Raw genomic sequence first — 24,277 nt, 5'->3', positions numbered from 1 at the left:
TATCTTTATGCCAAAAGTGATTTCAGAGATGTTCCTTAAATGGTCAGTACAACTGCTGGTATATTTGCAAAACTTCAGAACAAAGAAGAGGGAACATCCTGCATATGTTGGACTTCGTTGTGATACTACATGGTTAGGATGACGTCTATCTGACAAATAACTTCTTTGTAGCCATTGTGTATGAGAAGGAGGGCAAAACAGTCACTTTGTTTTATTTTCCCTATTTGTAAGCCCACTGGATGCAATTGTATTTTTTCAGGGGTAATCTGTGAGTACTGTTTGGTTAAGTGACTTGCTTAAAGTCACACAGTAGGTAAATTAATATGTAAGAAATCAGTCTCTGTCCACCAAGCAGATACTCTTCACATGGTACTGCAATGTCTTTTGCTTTTACAAGGAAGGTAAGTCTCTGCAGGAATGCATGAAATCACATTCTGCCAAAGCAGACTCCATCATGTCAGCCTTTGTAGGCATATTTTGACCCAGGTAATTTGCAAGGCAACCACCTGGTTATTAGCTTGTATATTCTACAACCACTATACATTGAATGTCTAGTCCCAGAAGTAGTTCAGGGTTTAGAGCAGCTGTCCTTCCAGCTATCCTTTTAAGGAAGCATGTTAGATGTTGGGAATCATTCCTGTTGTCTTTGGAGTGATATGAGAGTCCATTCCTTATGTGTTATGAATGCTGCTGTAGCAGCAAACCTATGACAAATATTATTCAGATATTTGAGAAGTCTGCAAAGCATAGGTATTAAAGAAGGGTCTCTGTTACAGTACCTGTTCTCACCCCCTCTTTCTTCACGATATCCCTTCTTTAGCCTCCCAAACACAGAAGTATAATTTTGTAGGGCAGGGAATCAAAAGATTTGTAACAGTTTTCTCTTCTGTTGATGGAACTTGGCCTGCATGAGGTTTGATAGCAGAAAAAAATCAGAAAATGGTGCAGGACAATGTCCCTTTTATCCAGGATAACAGGGTGCATATATACATGTGGGAGGTGGGGCATCAGCCTACACCCAGTATACACAGAGCTCTGGGAGTCAGTCAGGTCAAATAGACATTAGCCTGCAGCTGATTGTCATGTGTCATGAATGCTGCTGCATCAGTGACCCTAGTCAAACATCTACTGTTATGATGAGCTCTCATACAACTGATCCTTTCTTTCTTTGTGTCCTATGTCTCTCAAAGGTACCATTCAGCTTTGGCAAAGTTTTAAGGATTTATAAATGACTGTCATAACAAACAGTTTACTGTGTAGACAGAATAACTTTTTTTTTGCACTTTCATTGTAATTTTCATATAAATGATCTGAGGGTAGGATGGTGAAAATCTAGAAGACCCTATTGTCTGGTAGCGGAAATGGTACTTGCATTCAGATGCATGTAGTAAACATGTTGGAGCTAGCGTGGGAGGCCATACTTACCTTCAGGTAACTGCATATGTCTGATCACTGGTCTACTCCGGGATTCCACCCCAACATAGTTGATCGGGCATTCCTTCATTACTTGTTTCCCTTCCCAACCAACTTTCCCAGCAACCAGGCTGCTATTTAACCCAAGTCAGCTGAGTTCTCATCAGGGCATTATCATTCTACCCCATGGAGCTGGTAGATAGTCTTGTGAAATGTTTGTAAGGATTTTGCCACCAGGTTAATTTTTTGGTCAGGTAAGTATGGCATTAGATCATATAGTAGGTATCCTTGCAGATGACAAATGGTAACTAGTTAGCTTATGGGGTTTGTGCAGCACACTGTATACCACTATAGGCATGCAAAACACTACTTCATTTAAACCATTGAATTTACCTTTATGAATTTTTCCACTAAAAGATGCAAACTCTCTCAAGAATATGAAAGCCAGAAGTAATGCTGCTAATCTTTAGTACATGAAATAAACCAATTACCTTCGGTACACCTGCAGGACCTTGTAGTCTTTTTTTGGTGGTGCTAGTGGGGTTTGTTACATGATCTACATACGTTCAACATTACTGCCAATCAGTTTTACATGACGGCAAATGATGATATTTTGATTCAGCATGAACCGTAACCCTCCGGATAAAGTCCAGCATGTTTTAGAGCTGGATAATGCAAGGCCAGAAATGTGTAGCAAAAATTAGTGTTACTCTGTGTGTGTCTGCTAGTGTTGTGCTATTCATGTATGTGCTATTGATTGTCTTCAAAATCAGTTTTGATGCTGGTGTGGGAGATGCCTGAATTTAGTGTTGCTTTGCTTAGATTCATGGGTCCATACTAGGCATGTAGTCTCGGTGACAATTAAGGAACCTAGCACAAATTCCCAATGCCCCATGCTGCTGTCTAGTTAAGTGACTTACTCAAGGTCACACAGTATGCATATGATGGAGGAAATGTTCAAATCCTGTACCCCTGGAAGAAGAAGCAACTCATTCAGAAGTAAGCACTGTACTCCTCTTTGCTATTTGCCAGACTTAGGAGACAATTAATTGCTGTACATACAATAGTTACTGTCTTCCTGTTGTGATTGCAGTGAAAAGGTCCCTAGCTGGAGGTTGCCTAGTGATGTCTGTCCCAGCATTGCCTGTGCTTTATGTTCTGGCTCTTCTGAACAAGTCATCTACAGTAGATTATGAAACCTCATTTTTTTGTAGGGGAGGTAGTGCTTGGGGCAGTCTCCTTGTGCTTACAGCATTATTACCCAACTTTGTAGACTTTAAAGCTGTCTTTGCAGTTCATTATGGTATACATCAGCCAGTGTGTATGGATAGCATCCTCACTATGTATGGGTTATCCCTTTATCAGGGTAAGCTCAGACTTGGTGAAAAATATGTACTTCTGTAAAGGCAGTGCTGTATTTGCATCATCTGCTGTTGGTTTGTTGTGGTGTACTGTTCAAGTCTTCGTTCTTGTCATCCCTGTCTATTTGGTGCTGTCTTGGAGAAGCAAATGAGCAGAATTTGTAATTACTCTGTGCAGTTATGACTATGTGTTGTATGTTAACTCATTACAGCCAGGTGACTCCTATAGGTGTTTCTGCCGTTACATTGTACTGATGCTGCTAGGCGCAAAATATTGCTTGTTCATGTTTGCATTAATAATTTCAAAACTATGCTACATGCAAAGTTTTAAAATATTTAATCTTAAAGCTTACACAATGGCAAACACAACAATGTTGATATTAGACCTCTACCTATAGTGCAGGTGAAGCATATTCATTGTTACTCATATAATATTTATTTACATCACCATAAATGTCATACTTTTCTAAATATCTCGACAATAAAGTAGCACTGACAGAATTGCTTATCCTCATCTGAAAACTCTCATCTGGATGAACAAAATGCTAGTAACAGTATGCGTGTAACTTGAGTGGTTACAGAGATATTGTAATGTGCTTTGAAAATATTACAGCCGTAATAGTTACTGTGTTTACTGTGAATTATAAAATCCAGTTTAAGACCTAGAACCTAAAGAATACTACCACTGTAAACATAGTTTGTGCTGAAGACTTTTCCATTTACACTTCTTTATTAATACTTATGGTTCCAGAGATTTGTACATTTGTTTGAAATGTGAGGACATAATTTTATTCCATCAGAAAGTTTAGGCTGCACCTATTGGAAGTTACAGTGCAAACTTCCAGTGCTCTATTGGAGAGAAGGAGTTAACATTTGTATTATTAGCTTACAGCTGTTGCATGCCATGGTTTGCTGAGCTGTCCCATTCATGCTTACATAAAATAAGGTAAACATAGTAGTGTAGCATTTGTTGGAAGCTGTACAACTACAGAGATTTGCCTTTGCCATGACTACTACTTAACCATATGTGACACCCGTGCATTGACCCAGCAATCAAGGAGCCTCAGTCCTCACCACTAACACCAGTGAGGGGTGTCCATATAGGGAAAGGATAATAAATACACAGTAAAGTACAATTTCCCTTAAGAGCACACAGAGATCACAGTCAGTCTGGGGCTGGTTTCTCCTTTTCTCTCCAGGTCCCCAATAAGACTCCCCACTGGCACAGCTATAGGATCCAGATCTCAGCTTAGTGGGCAAGCTAAAACCTCCAGCACCCTCTCTGTCTAACCAGCGCTTTGTGTCCCTGCCCATGTAGCTGACACACATGCACACTTTGAGATAAGAGTTATATACAACCACACAGATGCTCCTGGGGAAGGCTGGCACAGGTTCTCCATCTGTGCCCCTTTTACCTAGACTATACAGTAGTACCACTTGCCACCACCCACTAATATTTATCAGCTACTAAAAGGCCCTTATGAAAGGGTGTGCAATATGATTATCCAAATGGTAAGTGCAACTGAACAGTCAAGGCTTATTGAAGTGGCTTGGCCAGTATCACTTTATACATGCAATGTACTCTAGAGCTTAAATTATCTCTACACAAAACAGCCACAGTTGAAAGGTTTAAAAATATTTAATAATAAAGAATAAAAATACACAGGCAGAGTGCTGGTGAGTTGGAAGTTCTCAAGACAAATGCTCAATGCCCTCATTCTTTCTGTCCTTAAATTGATAACACAGTACCACTGATTCATTTCAGATTACATCATTTCTTTCTGGTTCCCAGGCTAACAGAAACCCAGAGGTTAATAGCCCTTTTGATCTTGCAGCTGGTCCGGAAGCCACATCAATAAAAGAAATTATACATGTAAATTCTAGCCATTAACTATGGCTTCAAAACAATAGGCAGAATGCCTCCCTCTAGACATCTCAGCTTCGAGTTTTAGATCAAAGAATTTCACAATGCTCGACTTATCAGCTTTCTTACTGCAGAGTGCACTGTTGTTACATTTTCTTCAGTTCAACATCCAATACAGTCTTTTCACATTTAAGAAAACAAGCCTGTGGCCAGGGTTGCCAGATTTCATATCGGCATGGTAGGGACGACAAAAAAAAAGTGAAGAGCAAAAAAAAAAAAAAAAAAAAAAAAACATTACACTACACTAAACACGGAGCTTCTCGTGTTTAATGCAGAACATTGCAGTTCCACATTCAACAGAAGTAGCTCCGTGTTTAGCGATTTTTGATTAGCCCATATACTGGCATACAGGCCAATCAAAATGCTAAACGGAGCTACTTCTGTTTAATGCGGAACAGAAGAAGCTCCATGTTTAGCGATTTTTGATTGGCCTGTATGCCAGGTATACGGACCAATCAAAAAAACAAACAAACAAAAAAAAAACAAAGCGGAGGCTGGCCGGGATTTAAACCGGCAGGGCAGGACATGGGATCAGGCTGCTGATCTCGAGACAGTCCCGCCCAAATAGGGACATCTGGCAACCCTGCCTGTGGCTTACATTAATATTTACAAATGACAGAATTATCTACAAAATTCTATCTGGCTAGGCTGGCAGCCTTCACCTATCTTCACCCCCCCCCCCCCCAGAGAACTCAAGCTAGTTTTTCAAGTGACCCTTGAGAAACATTGCTTGAGAGGGTTAGGTCTATCTAAGTGTACCTTACCCCATTCCCTGTCTTGAGAGCCCACCTGCATTGGCATTGCTAATTCCACTGCAGTGCTGCACTGACATCATATGCTTGTAACCCTAGGCTCCATCTTAGCAACTTGGCATTTTGCTGGCTGGCTCTGTTTAACCATGTTAAGGGATTGTGATCTGTCACTACAGTGAATTTTCTTCCATACAGATAAGGGTGAAGTTTCTGCAGTGCCCACACTTTGACTAGACATTCCTTTTCTACAGCTGCATAGCACTCCTCCCTGGGTTTGAGCCTATGACTGAGATAAGCCACTAGGTGCTCTTCTCCCTCTGAAGAAATCTGGCTAAGTACAGCCCCCACCCCATGGTTTGAAGCATCCACCTGCACAACAAATTATTTGCTGTAATCTGGACTGGCTAACACAGGGGGTCCTCCCAAAGCTTCTTTAAGCTTCTGGAATGCCTGCTCACATGCTGTGGTCCACAATACCATATCTGGCCTGTTCTTCCTTGTCAGGTCTGTAAGGGGAGCAGCTATGGTACTATAACTGGGGACGAACTTTCTGTATTACCCTGCTGTCACTAAGAATGCCCTCACTTGCTTTTTGATAACAGGTGCAGGCCATGCCTGAATGGCTTCTACATTGGCAGGTTCTGGCCTGATCTTACCATTCCCCACTCTATGTCCCAGGTAGGAGACCTCTGCCATACCCACCTGACATTTGCTGGGCTTAATGCCCCCTGTAGTCTGCCCAGCACCTCCCTGACATGTTGAAGGTGCTCTTGCCAGGAATGGCTGTAGATGGCAATATCATCTAGGTAAACACAAGCAAACCCTCCTGCTCCTGCTAGGATATGATCTACCAGCCTCTGGAAAGTTGCTGGGGCATTTTTCATCCCAAAGGGCATCTTTGTGAACTCATACAAGCCAAAAATTAGTCACAAAGGCTGACTTTTCTCTACAACTGGGAGTCAAGGGTACCTGCCAGTAACCCTTGGTAAGATCAATGGTTGTAAGATACTTAGCCCCACCCAGCTGCTCTAGGGCCTCATCTTTCCTAGGCATGGGGTAAGCATCTGACTCTGATTATTTAATGTCTTGTAGTCCACACAGAACCTGGTGCTGCCATCCTTCTTTGGCACCAGCACCACTGGGGAGGCCCAGGGACTGTTGGACTCTTGAATTACCCCTAGTTCCAACATCTCCTGTATCTCCTCCCTCAGAGTCTGTTTGACTCTCTCAGGCACCCTATAAGGGGCCTGCCTAATAGGCCTTTGGGGTCCTGTATCCACCTGGTGCTGCACCAGGTGGGTGCACCCTGGTTTCCCAGTGAACATGTCCCCAAACTCCTGTAACACTGCTCGGATTTCTTGAACCTGAGTAGGAGATAGTTGTTGGGACATTGCTACTCCTTTCACTGAGGTGTCAGTCCGAACCTGACTGCGGAGATCAGTCACCAGATCTCCCACAGACTCCTCATGCAATCTACTGCAAATGCTCAGCACAAGGGCCTCCCTATCATGGTAAGTTTCATCATGTTAACATGGTACAATTTGTGCCCCTGCCTCTTGCCTAGCAGTTCCAGCATGTAGTTAACATCATGTACCTTTCTTACCACCTTGTAGGGTCCCTACCAAGCTGCTTGCAACTTGTGTCTGACAGGAATGAGAACCATTACCTGCTGCCCTACAGCTTACTCTCTAGCTTGAGCATTCCTGTCATACCATGCCTTTTACTGTTGTTGGGCTTCTGCCAGGTTTTCCTGGCCCAAGCCCATGAGATCCCTGAGCCTTGTCCTGAGGTTTAGGACATATGCCACAACAGACTCCTTGTAAGGTTCACACTCACCTTCCCACTCATTAGGAATTAAATCTAGAGGTCCCCTCACCCTATGCCCATACAACAACTGAAAGGGTTAAAAACATATGGATTCCTGGGGAACCTCTCTATAAGCAAACAACAGATGGGGCAAATATTTGTCCCACTCCCTCATAAACTGGTCTGCAAATACTCGTAGCATGGACTTGAGTGTAGAGTTTAACCCCTCAACAAGACCATTAGTCTGGGGATGGTAGGGGGTAGTCTTCAGGTGCTTCACCCCACAGTACTTCCACAGAAAAGCCAGCAGGTCCGACATGAAATTGGCACCTCTGTCAGTCAGTATTTCTTTTGGGAAACCTACCCTGCTGAGCGTCTCTAACAAAGCACTTTCCACCTTTTCTGCCTCAATGGAGGACAAAATCACTGCCTCTGGATATCTTGTAGCATAATCTACTACAACTAGGATATACTTTTTCCATATAGAGCTTGGGGTACTTAGAGGCCCCACAATATCCATAGCTACCCTCTGAAATGGGTCCTCAAGTCACAGGCAAAGACATCACAGGAGCTCTCACCTTGTCTCTTGCCTTGCCTACCTTTTGGCACTGCTCAAAGGTCCTGCAGTACCCTGTTATACCTCTGGAAATTCCAGGCCAATAGATGTTCTGCATAATATGTCTCTTTGTACATTTTATGCCCATGTGACCCGCAAAGGGAATATCATGGGCTATGGCTAGAAGTGCCAGATGGTAGGCTCTAGGCACGACCAACTGCTGTCTTACCTTCTAGCCCTCCCTCAAGGGTCCACTCTCTATACAGTAACCCTTTGTCCCAGTATACAGATTCCCCCTTCCCTTGAGAATCAGGTGCCTCCCTAGCTCCCTGCCTCAGGCCTTGCAATGTAGGGTCTGAGAGCTGAGCCTGTCTCAACCTCTCTCTTTGTAACCCTTCCCAGCTCCCGAAGTCTGGCATCCTCTGACAGTGGTGTCTCACTGTCAGCCTGGGTACTACTACTCACCTCTACCCTTGCAGTCAGTCTTTCCAAGGGAACATCAGTACCCACAAGCAGTTGTGGCTCACATTCAGTCTCACTGCTACAGAGTAGCTTCCCCCTGAAGTAACCACCTCAGCAGTCCTGGGTGCAAGTATGCAGACTGTCTGGGTCTCTCCCAGGCTACCAGATCCACATGCTTGTCTCCTAGCCTGACTGTGTGTAACTGCATAAGCACATGGCACTGCCTCATCAAAATCCTTCCCTATCAGCACATCTGCAGGATGGTAGTTCAGTACCATTGTTGTCTCAAGACAACCTACTATTGGCATTTTGTCTTTCCCACTTACTGGCTCTCTCACCTTTTGTTCCCCACCTTGCCTTCATGGACATCTGTATGCCACATGGCCCCTCTTGTTACATTCAAAACATTTAACCCTAGGTCCTGGATGTGTACCTGGACTAGTGGATTTCCATGCTACTGGCAGAGTCTGTTGGGGCAGTCGGGGCTGCCCACCATGGGTTCCTTTAGACCCATGAGCAGTACTGTGGGTCCCTTTCCTGTGCAGGGATGCCCTGCTTGCTAGGTATAGGTCTCCCTTTATCCCTAACTCATCTGAAGTAGCCCATTGTCTATCAGCTAACCAGATCCTCATGTCCTCAGACAAAGTGCTAAGGGCTTGTTCCCTCACCAAAAGGTTTGCCAGCCCTTCAAAAGTGGTGACCTGACATCCACTCACCCACCTATGAAAATAAGTGCTCAGTTCAGCAACATATTCACACACACTTTCATCTGCCTTGCATCTATGCTTACAAAACTTTTTCCTATACATTTCAGGTGTTAGCTTAAAAAATTCTAACAAGCAGTTCTTAACAGTAGTATAATCAAAACATTCCTGATCAGACATTTTAGACAACACAGTTACAGCTTTACCATGGAGTAAGGGGGTCAGGAACCATACCCAGAGCCTTTGGTCAACATCATACTGCTTACATACCCACTCAAACATGTGAATGATACTATCAAAATGATCCCCCTCTTTAAACTGCAGAAGAAATGTACTGATCTTTTGTGCTCCTGGGGTCCAGTTACTCCCTTCCCCATTACCTCCATGACACTGGTGAAGAGTCAGCATCTCCTTCTCGTGCCCCCTCTGCCTGTCCTTTTCCTCATCTTCCAGGCATAGCAGTTTCTCAGTCTCCTCAGCCTGCAAACATCGCAGTTTCTCATTGTCCTCACTCTCTAGATACCTCAGTCTCTCAGCTGCTTCTATTTCCAAATGCCTGGCCTCCAACTTAAGTCTTTTTAGCTCCAGATGGATTTTTAAGTCCTCTGCAGAAAGGTTGAGCTGTCCATTCTCTGAGTGTGGTACAGCTCCACTACCAGTCTGATCGTCCTCCTGGTTGCTGTTTTCTGATGTAGCTGTGACCAAAGCTGCAATCATGTCTGCCTTAGTCAGGTTTCCATGCACCAGTCCCCTAGCCTGGCACATCTCAGCCAGCTGGCTCCTTGTCAGCTTTCCATACTCCTCTGCTGACATGCTGCCTGCTCTCCCTGACTAACTAAGCTAACAAAAGAAATAAAACAATTGTGATCTGAACTCTGAGTATTCACTGCGTGGCTGATTTAGAGTACAAAAACACCTTTGGTGATCACTATACACAAGCTACAGGAATTCACACTACCCACATCACCACAAGCCAATTAGTATTTGCCAACCAATTAATATGTGGTGTGGATATCCCACCACTGTCACAAAATTAATATGTGACGCCTTGCACTGGCCCAGAAATCAAGGAGCCTCAATCCTCACCACTAACACCAGTGAGGGGTCTCCATATATGGAAAGGATAATAAATACATACACAGTAAAGTACAATTTCCTTTAAGAGCACACAGACATTACAGTCAGTCTGGTGCTGCTTTCTTCCTTTCTCTCCAGGTCCCCAATAAGACTCCCCACTGGCACAGCTATAGGGTCCAGATCTCAGTCTAGTGGGCAAGCTAAAACCTCCAGCACCCTCTCTGTCCAACCAGTTCTTCATGTCCCTGCCCAAGTAGCTGACACATACACACACTTTGAGATAAGAGTTATATATAACCACACAGACACTTCTGGGAAAGGCTGACACAGGTTCTCCAGCTGTGGCCCTTTTACCCAGACTATATGGTAGTACCACTTGCCACCACCCACTAATGTATGTCAGCTACTTGGGCAGGGACACGGAGCACTGGTTGGACAGAGAGGGTGATGGACGTTTTAGCTTATCCACTAGGCTGAGATCTGGACCCTATAGCTGTGCCAGTGGGGAGTCTTATTGGGGACCTGGAGAGAAAGGGAGAAACCAGCCCCAGACTGACTGTGATCTCTGTGTGCTCTTAAGGGAAATTGTACTTTACTGTGCATGTATTTATTATCCTTTCTCTACATGGACACCCCTCACTGGTGTTAGTGGTGAGGATTGAGGCTCCTTGATTGCTGGGCCAGTGCACGGGCATCACACCATGAATGTATACATATGCATTATGGCCAGATTGAAAATCAAATAGTTCAGTGTGTAAGGCAAAATTGAAAACTGAGTGATGACTCTCAAGTTAGGGATGAGTCATGGTTTTGAAATACAGTATAATGAGATGGAAATAAGTAACATGATAATAAGGGTAATGGCAAATGCAAATGAGGGTAATCAACATGATAATGCAATTCAGTATCATATAAAATTGCAGAATGAGCCACAGCCTCCAGTGTAGCTGTATATTACAAAATAGTGGTGAGCAGAGAGGTAATCATTTGAAATGTTGGGGCCCACTAGAGTGAGTGTTGAAATGTAGGGACTGAATGGCTGAAAGAATGGGCTTATATATACTAAGTCTAAGGTGCCATTTCTCAAAATATTCCCCCTTCTCCAAGGTACGAGGATCTCAGAGTTGGTATATATCAGTTCGGGGGGTGTAGGAGCTTTCAGCCCCCCTGCAAAAAAAAAAAAAGTTTACAGGAGCAGAGTGATTTTCAAGATTTGCTCTTCTCCTGTGTTTTCATTTTTTCTTCAGCTTGTTATCACTTGGCATTTTGAGTGCCAACATTGCCGACCAGAGATAGAGGTAGACTGTGCTAATATGTTAGGGTCAGCAGTAGTAGCATTAGGATAAATGTACATGCTTAAGGCCTTCCTCTCAGCCAGTTGCCTCAAATATTTGCAGTATTGCCTTCTGCACCACAGAAAGATATGACTGTGCCTAGCATTCCATAGCCGCTGTTATACAAAAAGTAGACTGTTGTTTTGTGGACAGAGACTCCATGTAGGAGCTGGGACATGCCAACCCCACATGCAGGCTTGTAGGATACATGGAATACCCATTACTGTGGGCACCAAGGTATCTATAGCATTTATAATACTTGCTACAGGGACCCTCTAGCGACCTACAGTGGAATGGTTCACTATAGCCCAGGCATCTGCCTCATGGGTACTACAACAATTTCTTAATGCCATGCTACATGTGGAGGAGAATATGTGGTTTCCATGTACTGCAGAGGAGAGAAACATTGCCATATGGATGTTTTATGCCATAGCCCATTTCTCTGAGGTACTTGGTGCCATTGACTGCACCCAGATTGCTATCAATGGCCCACCTGAGACACAGGGACAATTGCATATCAACCATAAGGGATTCATCTCCATCAGCTGCCAAGTGGCTGCAATGCACAGGGTCTAATATACAATGTGTCACGTTACCACCCAGGAAATTTGTATAATTCCCACATATGGCAGAGATACCACTTATATCATTGATCCATGCGGGGTGATTTCTCCCAAGGATATCCTATTGGTGATGCTGGATATGCCTTGGAGCCATGGCTAATGACACCTATACTAAACACACAGACCAGTGCAGCAAATGCATATAACACTACATTGTCACAGCCATGAAATGCCATTGAATGTATATTTGGACTGATAAAGGCCCCATTATGCTGCTCAGACTCCCCTGGTGACATGCTGCAGAATACTACATCACGGTATTTGCCATCTGTGCACTGCCAGTCAATGTGTTAGTACACATACAGATACAGTAGTTTATTGCCATCAGGGGGAGAGGACTTGCCAGAGCCAGCAGTGGAGGAGAGGTCTGGTGAGGAGTTTGTGGAAGATCCAACTGCAAGGGATGACCCCATGAGACAGATTCCGATGCTGTGTGCTATGACACTGGCTAAGGGACAGCATCTGGTTCACAAGCCATAACAAAGAATAGTAATGCATGCAATAGAACAAACAAGCTATGCTAAACAGTGCATAGACTGTCCTTGCTGTATAGCAGAAACAAGCTACCCTGGTAACAGAACAGTGATGGCAGGGTACAATTGTCATCATATGTTCATGGAGTGGGCCACAATGACAAGGGTTTAAACCATCATAGTAGGGAAAGAATAACTGTGAAACTGCATGTGGGTGATGGCCTGGTGAGTATTGCAGGCTTGAAAGACTGTGCAGGAAGAGGGTGGTGCCTCCACTATGGAGTATGTATGTATATATACAGAGATGGGCTCAGATGGTATGTCTGTCGATGCAACCCCTGCAGCTTTTGCTGCATTGTGTGTTTGTCTATGTCAGTCCCAGAGTGCCCTCGGGAGGTATATGTGCAAACCATGCACATGCAGTCCATGGGGGCATCCTGTCTAAGAACTTTCACTGGCATGATTTGCAGTTGGCATGAAGGATGGTGTGCTCCATGAGTCAGAATGGTGGGCCATTCCACAGGTATGCCCAGCACATACACCCCATATGCTTGTTTATTTATGGTGGGCCACAGCACACTCAACACTAGCAGTAAGCATGAAGGACTTAATGGTACAGGATCTAGACTGCCCTATAGCAATCCCACAATGGGTTACCTTCTAAACATGAAAGAGGGATAGCCACATGAATGGCACCGTCCCTGGTGTACAACAACACACAGGCCACTGGAAGGTATCATCATCATCATCAGCCCCTCTTTTTCCCAGTTTTCTACATAGGGTAGGGGTATCATGTTAACTGTTGCCATCTCTCTCAATTCAGTGCCACACTCCTGCCTTCTTCAACACTCATGCCTGACTGTTGCAAATCTTCTTTCACACAATCTATCCACCTCTTTACTGGATGTCTTTGTTTCCTTTTACCTTTTTCATGTCTGTCCCAAATCATCTTAACCAGATTGTCTTCTGCTTTTCTGCACGTGTCTAAACCACCGTAATCTGTTCTCTTTGGTCTTTTCTGCAATTAGAGCTACTTTGGCTTCTACTCTTATGTCCTCATTTCTTCATCTATCCCACAGTGTGCATCCTACCACCTTTCTCAGACACTTCATTTCCATCACCTCTAGCTTCTTCATCTGCTCTGCCTTTACTGCCCAGATTTCCGTACCATACAGTAGTACTGGTCACACCACTATCTTATACACCTTACTTTTCAGCTTCTTTGGCATTCTTCTGTCATAGACTACACCTGAGACTCTATGCAAGTTGGTTGCTGCCCCCCCCCCCCGATTCTAGCTTTGACCTCTACATTCAGACTTCTGTTCTCCTCAACCACGTCTCCCAGATACTTGAAGGTGTTTACCTGTTCCACTATCTTCCCTTCTATCTCAATTCTCAGGTTCTTCTGATTTCCCCAGTTTGCTGCCATTACCACTGTCTTATCTGTGCTTAGTTTCATCCCATGTGCCTTCAGTTTTGCATTCCATTGATCTATACGTTGCTGGAGTTCTTGCACAGAGTCTGCCTGTAATGCCACATCATCTGCATACAGCACCTTTGTTGATCTGTCCCCTCCAACCTGTTTGCTAATGTATTCCACCACCAGTATGAACAGCAGTGGGCTCAGAGCTGAACCCTGGTGTACACCAACTCTCACTGGGAACCCCTCTGTGAGGCTGAACACTGTTCATACTTGAGTCATTGGGTCCTTGTATATAGCCTGCACTAATTCTACCAATGTTTTTGGGACTTCTAACCACAGCAGTACTGCTTTCTTGGGACCTTGTCATATTTCTTTAAGTCTAGTAATGGCTAGTTGGACTCTTTCCTCATTTCTAGCTTCTTCTCAACTATCTGTCTCACTGCAAACATCGGGTCAGTTGTGCTGCATCCTAAACTGAATCTGAACTGCTCAGGAAACTGGAAGGTATAGATTCCCCCAACGCATTTGTAATACTACCTAAATAGGCAAAGTACTCTCTGATATCATGATGCAGCCCACATACTTGCACTGATCAGCTCTGTAGTGGCCACTGTGGCATCAATCTTTGTGGCTACCCTGAACATCCATTATTTAATGGCCATGGAGACACTCAACTCGCATTCTGAGCAGGGACCAAGGCATTACGGGGCACTGGCACATTACCCCTACTGCTGCTCCCATGCTGGAGCTGCTAGCATTCACTCTTACCTAAGGTAGTAGGGGATGAGGGAGCATCCTGTGCTGCTGTGTCAGTCAACTCCTATCCTGTACTACTGACCCGGGACTAAGGAATGGGTTGCACAGGTAATGAAACTTTGTTTGTAGAAGGGAAGAGCAATATGTCCACCACAGTATCTGTGCCTGGCAGTGACACTATCGCTGTAGACTGTGCCATGCTTTGATTGCTGGGCTCAAATGTTTCTTCATCAGACATGCCAGCATCCACAGTTGAGGACCCATACATCATTTCACCTGTGAAAGCAGATAGAAACACCTTAATGCATCAGTGCTACCTTGTAACAATAACAGATTTCACTGCTGCAAACCTGTAAAACACTATGGCATGCAAAAAATATAAATCCACCTTCCTTGCACAGCTGAAGCCCTTAAGAACCTGTAGGTATGATACGACCATATTCTCTGTGCAACTGGTTATGGATATGGCATGTTACATTACTTCAGATGTATGCAAAGACATGTCCACTGACACCTGTGGTAGTGAGTGAAGTCCCACTCCAGTGTTAAGTCCTGCACTAGATATAAGGGAGTGGTCTTTCAACTCGGGCAGAGAAGCCAGAAACTCCTTCATGCCCATGAGCGATCACTGTGTAAGTGGACCCCAACCGAGGCCATCCTCTCCCATCGAGGAGCAAGCATGACTGATCATGTCAGTGACCCTGCAAAACACTTAATATATCTTTCTGCTATGGCCGCTAATAGCATTAACATTCACAACTTGATCCTGCCATGCATGTTCATGAAAGACCTGATCACTACTATCAGTTATGAGATCTACCTGCTGAGTTCACAGATGGCCTTTAACAGAATGCCAGTCTCTACCTGGGAGAACTTCTCAGTTCTCTTACTCATTTTAGATACCATTTTGTGAAGATGAACATGTGGTAACCAGTTGACATGTGATAGGTGCTGCAGCCTTGTTACAGTCTTCCCACCCCACAGTCCACTGTGAGCACAGACTATGCAGTGCCTGACCCACCCTGAGACACAGGACACCTCAAAAGGTCACTGCCATGAGTCAGTTGCCTATAGCCTATTGCAGATGTGCCTCTAAAACATTACACTGTGCAGTATGTCCCATTGAAACCTTTTGTACCATGCCCCAGCAACACCGCATGTCTGACCTCTACCAGACTTATGAATAGCTACAGCTATGTGCACCAGTACCCTGGCTGACCCCTTTTGCAGTGGTTTTCAGTATCAATTATCTATGTACCTGTTTGTCTTTTGATTTCCCCCACCCTCCCCAAAACAAACTATTTCAAACAGCAAGTATGGTAGCAGCATGACTACTGTCCAGTGGTGTGTTCATAACTTTCAACTGTCCAGATTTTTACCCGATATTTTTAGTCTGTTCCTCATAAAATTTGTGGTTTTCTGGCAGATCACTAGGATGATCTGAAGACTAACATCACCAAATAATGGCATACATTTGAGTTTCAGACATCAAATCCCTCAGAAAATGCATGTAACACAAAACTTGTTCCTTAGCAACTTTCTAAGTTTATATGAGCAATATTTAAAACGTGTCCCTATTTTTGGGTCTTTCTCCCCCCATTTTGTCAGGCTTTGTCCAGATTTCTTGCACTAAGAGGTTGAGAGGTATGTGTGTGATCCATGACCTTTATAGTGGTTCTGTGTAAGAGGAGGGTAAGGCCCACTGCAGGCCATCCCTGGGTATGTCACTGCACCTCCTGTAGTCATCCCTGTTAATGTCATGAAGGCAACCCTATGCCACACTATGATATGCTGCATATGCACTACTTAACAGTCTTTGTATTTGCCTTTGGAGACTCTCCCATGCACACAACAAACAGACACAGTTGGGAAGTCAATCGCTCCAAATTACCTATGTCTATCAAAGATACTGCCTGCTGAATTCAATAAAGCATTATGGAATAGATTGTAACACTTGCTAACAAACCCTCCCATAGGTCCATCCCCCTCTCAGCAACCATATGTTGGCTAATCCACCTCACCATAACAACTACAGCAAAAGCAAAAGAGCAGTAATGTTACCCACGTATTCTCCTCTCAACACCTATCACAGTAGCTGCAGATCTGTGTGTCCTGTATAAGTGTAGCCAGAAGTCTCCAAATTCTTCTCTATCCAGTAGAAAATCTACATAGCACAGCTAGAACTCTGATCAGTGCCAGATCCAGCATTGGGCAGTCACCTAGTGCCCACTAGTTTTGGGGGCCCCACTAGCTGGGGATGGGGCACACTGGCCAGGGGGCTACCACAAAAGCTTGCATTTCTTCTTTAAGGACACACACAGTGTGTGTCCTTAGTAGCTTCTGTACATGGTTCTTTAGTACAGCACACACACTTAAATTGAGCATACAATTTTCAAGCATGGATCTGGAGTTTTGCTGTTGCCGTTTCCGTGTGTGTGTGTGTGTGTGTGTGTTGCCCCATTTAGGGATGGAAGATTGGTTAAGTCATTCAGGCTCAAATTATGTACCTTTAGTACAGGAATCCTAGAGCCTGAATCCTCTACACCATTTGCCAAGCTGTCATCAGCAAGGACTCTTGAATTGCAGTGCATTTTCAAAGACTGTTGAGTTTCTGTACATTTTCAAAGACTGTTGAACTTCTGTGCATTTTGAAATATTGTTGAGATCTTGTGAATTTTCAAGGAATGTTGAGTTTCTGTGCATTTTCAAGGAATGTTGAGTTTCAAGGGAAGAGAATGTTATTGTTGCTCATGCTGTCTGTTTTCAATGTGTAACTGTTTTGTTTAGCAAATGGCCATCACCAATGTTTGTGCTATAAATTTTAAAAGCAGTGTTATTAGCACAACAGGTAACATACTTACCTTTGGTGCAGAAGGCTGTGGGTTCTTCTCCCACACCATGTACATAGAGTGCTAGTATTGCAGCCCCCTTTAATGAAGGATGGGGGTGGTGTACTCTGAAGGGTGTCCTCCTTTGGATGAGATGCCTAGTAACTAATCTGTTGCCAATTTCATAGCCATTCCCTATTGCAATATTACTGGCTTACCATTTTTTAATGTAATATGGGCAGTTTATTCTTCAAGGGCAGCAGACACTGAATTTTTACTTAAAACACTGAAATGTAAAGTTGCTTGCCAGCAACAACCTTTGAATTGGTTATACAGTAGATCTGTTTAATGTGGAATTATTCAGATGACTTTTACTTCTGCAGAGACTGTGTATATTGACTGATATTGGTGGATTGTAATGACAGAAATTTGATTTCTCAGATCTTTGCATTGCTTTTTATTCATACATTTCAAAAATTTTAAATATGTATTTTTTATTAAGCTTTTATTGTGTGCTTTTAAATTCAGATTAATTATCCAAACAGGTTGTTTTTTAAAAGTATTTAAGTGTACGCTGCCTAGCAGTCATTATTCTGATGAAGTCCTAACATTTTGGATGAAAGCACTCAGTCTGACTTTAATAAATCATGTGTGTGTTATGCGGAGTCACCAGGTCTTTGTGTCTTTTTTCATTTTTTTGTCTTTTACTACTTTTGAAATGAAGATAGAGATATAGATTTAATTTAAAAAATGTAATTTAGATATCCTTTATTGACAAGGTATGTCCCACTAGGCTAGCATCATCTTTTCAGGGAGACCACTGGTGGTATTTACAGTATACTACTAGGGAAAATTTGGCCATGGTATAGGGGAACTTCCTCCTCCTTTTTTCTATAGCTTAGGTGGATGTAAAAATTCTCACAACACCTAACCATTAATGCAGACAGATGGGGCCTTGGTTTAAGATCTCACCCTAAGGATGACACACCCAGGAGTGCAAAACTCCCTTAAAGTACACTGCAGTATCAGCAATCCATCTACATTATGTGGGAGTAGAACCCACAGCCTTCTGCACTAAAGGCAAGTATGTTAACTGTTGTGCTGCTGACACTGCTTTCAAATTCTATAACACAAACATTGATGGCTATTTGCTAAAAAAAAACAAAACAGCTGCACATTAAAGACAGGCTTAGCATGAACAACAGTAAACTTATCTTCCTATGAAAATGCACTGACACTCACATTCCTTGAAAATGTACCCAAAACTCATGTTCATTGAAAATGCATCCCTGTAGTTTTGAAGATTTTTCCATTAAGTAGTGAAACAAAATGCATGAACTAATAAAAGACAAAAAAAAATACCAATTTCAATCTACTCTGATGACTAAGTGAGCAGTCTGATAGTTGGTGTAGAGGTAGCTTAGGAGCTAATTAACTAACCTACAATCCCTAACAAGGGCATGTCAGATACACGAGCGTACACACACACACACACACACACACACACACACATGCACACACAGTCCCCTACATCATGAGGGGCTGCATGAAGGAGTGCTCATTCCCTCGTCTAAGGATGGTAGCAAAACAGCAGTTCTTCTCCAGTTCATGGCAGCAACAGTTCCATGCATTCCAAAAGTAACAAAGCAGCAGGTCCATTTGAGAAATAGCAGTCCTAGCCCTAAAAGGATGTGAAGTTCCAGTGTGAGAAGTCAAATCCCCTGCTTCGCTGTGCATGCATTGTACTAAAGAGAAACAGACAGAGCTGCAGAGTGCATCCTTAAAGAAGAATACATATATACATATAAAAAAGATTAAATTGTTTAATTAAAATTAAATTTTGTGGCAACCCCCAGCCAGCAGACCCTAGACAGCTGCCTAGGTTGCCTAGTACTGGATCTGACTTTTTAAACAATATTCCACTCATGGGACATCCTTGCCTTATACCCTACTTAATGCATATTTCTTTACTCAGCCATCCATTCATTAACACTTTCACTGTATTACTTTGATATGCTGATGTACACACACTCCTAATTCTGTTACCTATTCGATACTTCTCCATAACATCCCATAAAACATCATGTTCTACTGCAACAAATGACTTGCTGTTATATTATCCACAATTTCTCTAACAGCTAATAACAATTGTTGACATTCCTTCCTTTTATACCATATATACTTTCCTCATAATATCCCTCATCCTTCTTTCCATTCTCCTGTGTATTGCTCATAAAAAATATACTCTGTTATTTAGTTAGATGGGTATCCATTTTTTTATTTCATTCATCTCAAATTTTTCCAGTATAAATTCTAATCCCCCACTACATAACTCTTCATAAACAAACCCTTCAATCATCCATTCATTCAGTGCATTTAAAAATACTCTATTTTCTAATCCATTACTTTCTTGCACACTCCATACCCTATACCATCTGGGACTGATACTGAATCATCCAGTTCACTAATAGTAATTTCTTTTTCAAATTATTCTCTATTCATTCTGGAATTTTCTTTTTTTACTTTTCATTCTTTTTTTATTTAAATACCTTTATTGAATTCTCACTTAACATGTAGGCAAACATGCATTTATGTGAAACAAATAAACCGCATTAACATATTCCCAGTTGCAAAAATTATACTCCACATATATTCTTTTGTATATTTATCATCAATTCAACATCACATAAACTGACCAATTCCTCCTTCCCCTTAAAACTCACCCTCTTCCAAAACATTATTCTGCATTTCAAGTATTGTTCCCACAATTTCCATTTTTTTGTATGCAGTTTGCTCCTACCCTTTTCTAAGGATCCTACTTCCACTTCTTTTATCTCAGTTATAATATGCAATACTTCATGAACAGTTTGTTTAGAATTTAATTTCCATTTTCCATTAATTGCTTTTACGCAGTCACAAGAAATAAGCTTTAAAAGGGCTTACTATGTCTAGTCAATTCAGATCATGTATCCCAGCTCAAAACAATCATTTTCTTAATTATACCCATTTGCTCACCCAATATTTCTGACAGAGTACTCTGCAGAGAATTTTTAAAATCTACCAACTCATTACTTTTGCCAAAACATATGTTCCCAGTTACCTCATTCTTCCCCATCACACCACCATTTGCTATCTACCTGAGAAGAAATTCTTTGAAGTTTGCTTGGGGTATAAAAATTCCTGTGTAAACATATCCAAGCAAAAATCCCAAATCTTCTAGACTTTTTTATATATTTGGGAGCAATACATATATCTTTCCATAGTTTCCTTGTGAATTGCTTATTGAGTCTCATTCATTCAAAACTTTTCTAATCTCCTCTGATTGATTCCTATAGTTACATGCAGTATTTTACATTTCCTACTAATTATTCATTTTTAACAGCAGCTTCTGTTCTAGATTCAATTAAAAATTCTACCAGAGCAGGTCTTTCACTTAGGATTCCCCTATCCCCCTTTCATTGCCAATTCTCTGATATCAATCCTTGATAGAGAAGGTAGTCTCAAGCCTATAGTCCAAATGTCTTCTTGGTTTCTTTTGATTCTGCTACCTTTCTGTCTCTAGATATTTGCTCTCAAAACCTTGGTTCCTTTGCCAGTTTACTCCAGTAAATTCCAGCCCCCTCTTGCCTATTCTCTGTACCTCTAATTGCAGTCATCCCTCCCTACAAAATCTCTGTTATCCATTCTCATGTAGGATTAGATGTCCTTCTATTCCCATGTTGCAGTATTCATAACATCAGGGATTCTCTGCCTAGGCGACACGAACATCTGGCCAGTATACAAAAGACTTTTACTATTGCAAGATACGTGGGATGTTGCACGAAGGCAGCAGGATGTGTAAGCCATAAAAGTGTTGTCAGCACATACCATCCTCAGAACTTCTGTGTCGCTAGTCTGAACGCCATCTTCTCTCATTCGTCTGATCGCCTAGTGCTGCTGTTTTCGATAAGTGCCCCATTGGGGATTTTTCTTGTATTAATTTTTTGCTACTACATGTTTATTGAGGTTCATGTCATCAAAGAAAGGCAAGTGCCTTTGTGGAAGACAGATTCCACACAAAGATAATCATGACCAGTGTCTGTTCTATCTAGGATCTGCACATGATTATAAGGTGTGCGAGCTTTGTCAGGCATTTTCCCTAAGACGCTCCACAGTTGTCTGTCTGCCTTGAGTATTTATCTGGAGAACCAGAGACTAAAGCGACTAGCGCTTGCTATGGAGGGTACATTGAGTCTGTCCAGTGAGCCTCCAAAGAAGAAGGTCAAAAAACTTAGGCCTGAATCTTTGGCTGTGCCTCTGAATCTGTATGCCCCTCTTGAAGCTGATGAAGGCCCAGAGGTTCATACGGTTACTGGTTCTTTTCCTGTGGTTGGTACCACTTCAGAGGCCACTAAGAAAGTTACTATTAGCACATCCATAGAGGTTTCACAGATGTCCTGCTAGGATGGTAAGGGTGAACCACGGCTCATCTCTTCAGATGCCCCTCAAAGTACTTCTCTTTACATAGCCAGTGAAGAGAGTTCAATGTCTGTGCCAGAGGGTAGGCTTATGTCGGTCCCTTCCTCTTGGCCTAAAGCAGATCGTCTTAAAAGGAAATGAAAGCTAAAGCATGTTTCACCTCCTCAGGACCCTACTCCAGACTGGCAGGCCTGTTCTCAGGGCATTCTTAATGCCTTCATGGCTTTGAGACCTACATCTGCTATTTCTCTTCCCCTGGCGTCTCCCACTTCTATCCCAAGGAGCTTTAATTTGGAGCAGGAGCCTTCTGAAGCAGAAGTTTCCTCTTCGCATGAGTCTCTTGCCTATTACACCCAGATAGCTTCTCCTTTGGTTTATGCTTACCCTGAAGTAGAGTCAAATGGTACTGACTCCACTGAGGAGGAGATCTCTTATGGAGAAACCATTTCTAGAATGAGAGACTTTTTTAAATGGGACTGCTCTCCAGTCTCAGAGGTACAGAAGAAGCACTATGATCTCTTACAGATTGACCCCCCCCCCTTCCCCTTCTGCTATACTCCCTGTGTTGAAACCCAATTCGGATGGATGTACACAGGAACACACTGCTCGTACACCAAGTAAAAAACAGACGTTTAATTCCACATAAATCCAACGATACAAAACAGGTTAAGCGCTTTCAACCGTATAACACAGTCTTCCTCAGAACAATTAATTCTGACCAGTTAAACCATTTTATATGTTCCTTGATGGAATAATTGAAACACTTAACTCAGTATCCCGCCAAAAGTGTTTAAAAACATTTAAAAGCATATTCCCGTGTGACACTCATTATATATAGTTGATATTAAAAAATCTAGTCCATATTGTGTCATAGTAAACATCAAAAGAACCAAATTAGTTTAAAATAATTAAACAACATAATATTTTAAAAATAAAACAATAAGTGGCAACTGATGTTAAGATGATGCAACATGCTGAGCTTACAATACATAAAATGATAAGGTGCTTTAATAATGAAAATGACAATCTTCTTCGTGGAGTATGACAAATACCATATGGTACTATAGAAGCTGACTTTCTAAATAAATCCTTAAGTCATAAGAATGGCAGATAATCACTATAAAAATCACAATAAAAAAGGTTTGATACTAATAAACTCGTTCAAACCTGGTTTCCGTGTAGAATCAGTCAATATCAGCCATCTACTTTCCTTAAGGGCTAATTCATTTTTCCAATTTCCACTAAAGGGGAAAGTGAACACCTGATCAATAATACAAAAATGGAAACTGTGATCACTACCTTTGTCTGCAATGTGTCTATATAAGGCATTTTTATTGTCACGCTTTTGTATCCTATATTGATGTTCATACAGCCGTTTCTTCAGCTGTCTCTCTGTTTTGCCTATATAATGGGCGTTACACAATTTGCACAACGCCACATAAACCACGCCCTTAGTTTCACAGTTTCCCTTCAAACTTTTAATGTAAGTGGTGTTGATGTCATTTAACCTAAAACCCTTGTCCTGATTAATGTATTTGCATTGTCTACACCTGCCACACTTGGTTGTCCCTCTATTGACTTCACTACTCGTATTACCCTTGTTTGTACTAGCCCTCTCCAACAACCTTTTAACATTGGGGGCAGTCTTGTATACATGTTTAGGGACTCTACCTAGAATCTCCTCTGAATCCAAGGCTGCCAACAATTCCCAATGTCTTCCAAGAATGTCAATGATGATGTTGGTGAAGGGTGTGTACATGAGGATGCATACTCTTCCCTTGCTAGTGTGTGCATTCTTGTTTGCTATTGTCATACTATAATTTCCCAGAATGGGAGTGTATTTTAATCCCCATTGGCTCTGTACTTGATTGGTCACCTCCGTGACCATCCTATCAGGATATCCACGATCCAAGAATAACTGTTTAAGAACAGTGAGTTCTAACAACATGGTGTCCCTGGTGGAGCACATCCTAGCAGCTCTGATACTTTGACCTTTTAAGATGTTCCTAAAAACATGGGGAGGATGGTTGCTGGTGTAGTGAATGTAGTCATTTGAAAAAGTGGGCTTCCTGTAGACCCTGGACCTAAAACCTTCAGAACTATGACTAATATATGTATCTAGGAACGGTGTTTCTGTGCGATGGTAACTGTGAGTGAAGGAAAGAAAATCTGTGGTGGAGTTAAGATAAGACATGAAATCATCCAACCTGGCCACCGAGGCATTCCAAAGAATGAAAATGTCGTCAAGGTAACGTGCATAATACAAAATTTCAGGATCAAATGTTCTAATGAATGATTGCAGAGTGCCTCCACACATGATTTCACCT

This window comes from Protopterus annectens, chromosome 13.part0, assembly GCF_019279795.1.
Source record: "Protopterus annectens isolate FY-2018-M chromosome 13.part0, PAN1.0, whole genome shotgun sequence".
Lineage (NCBI taxonomy): Eukaryota > Metazoa > Chordata > Ceratodontiformes > Protopteridae > Protopterus > Protopterus annectens.
This window is presented reverse-complemented; position numbering follows the sequence as displayed.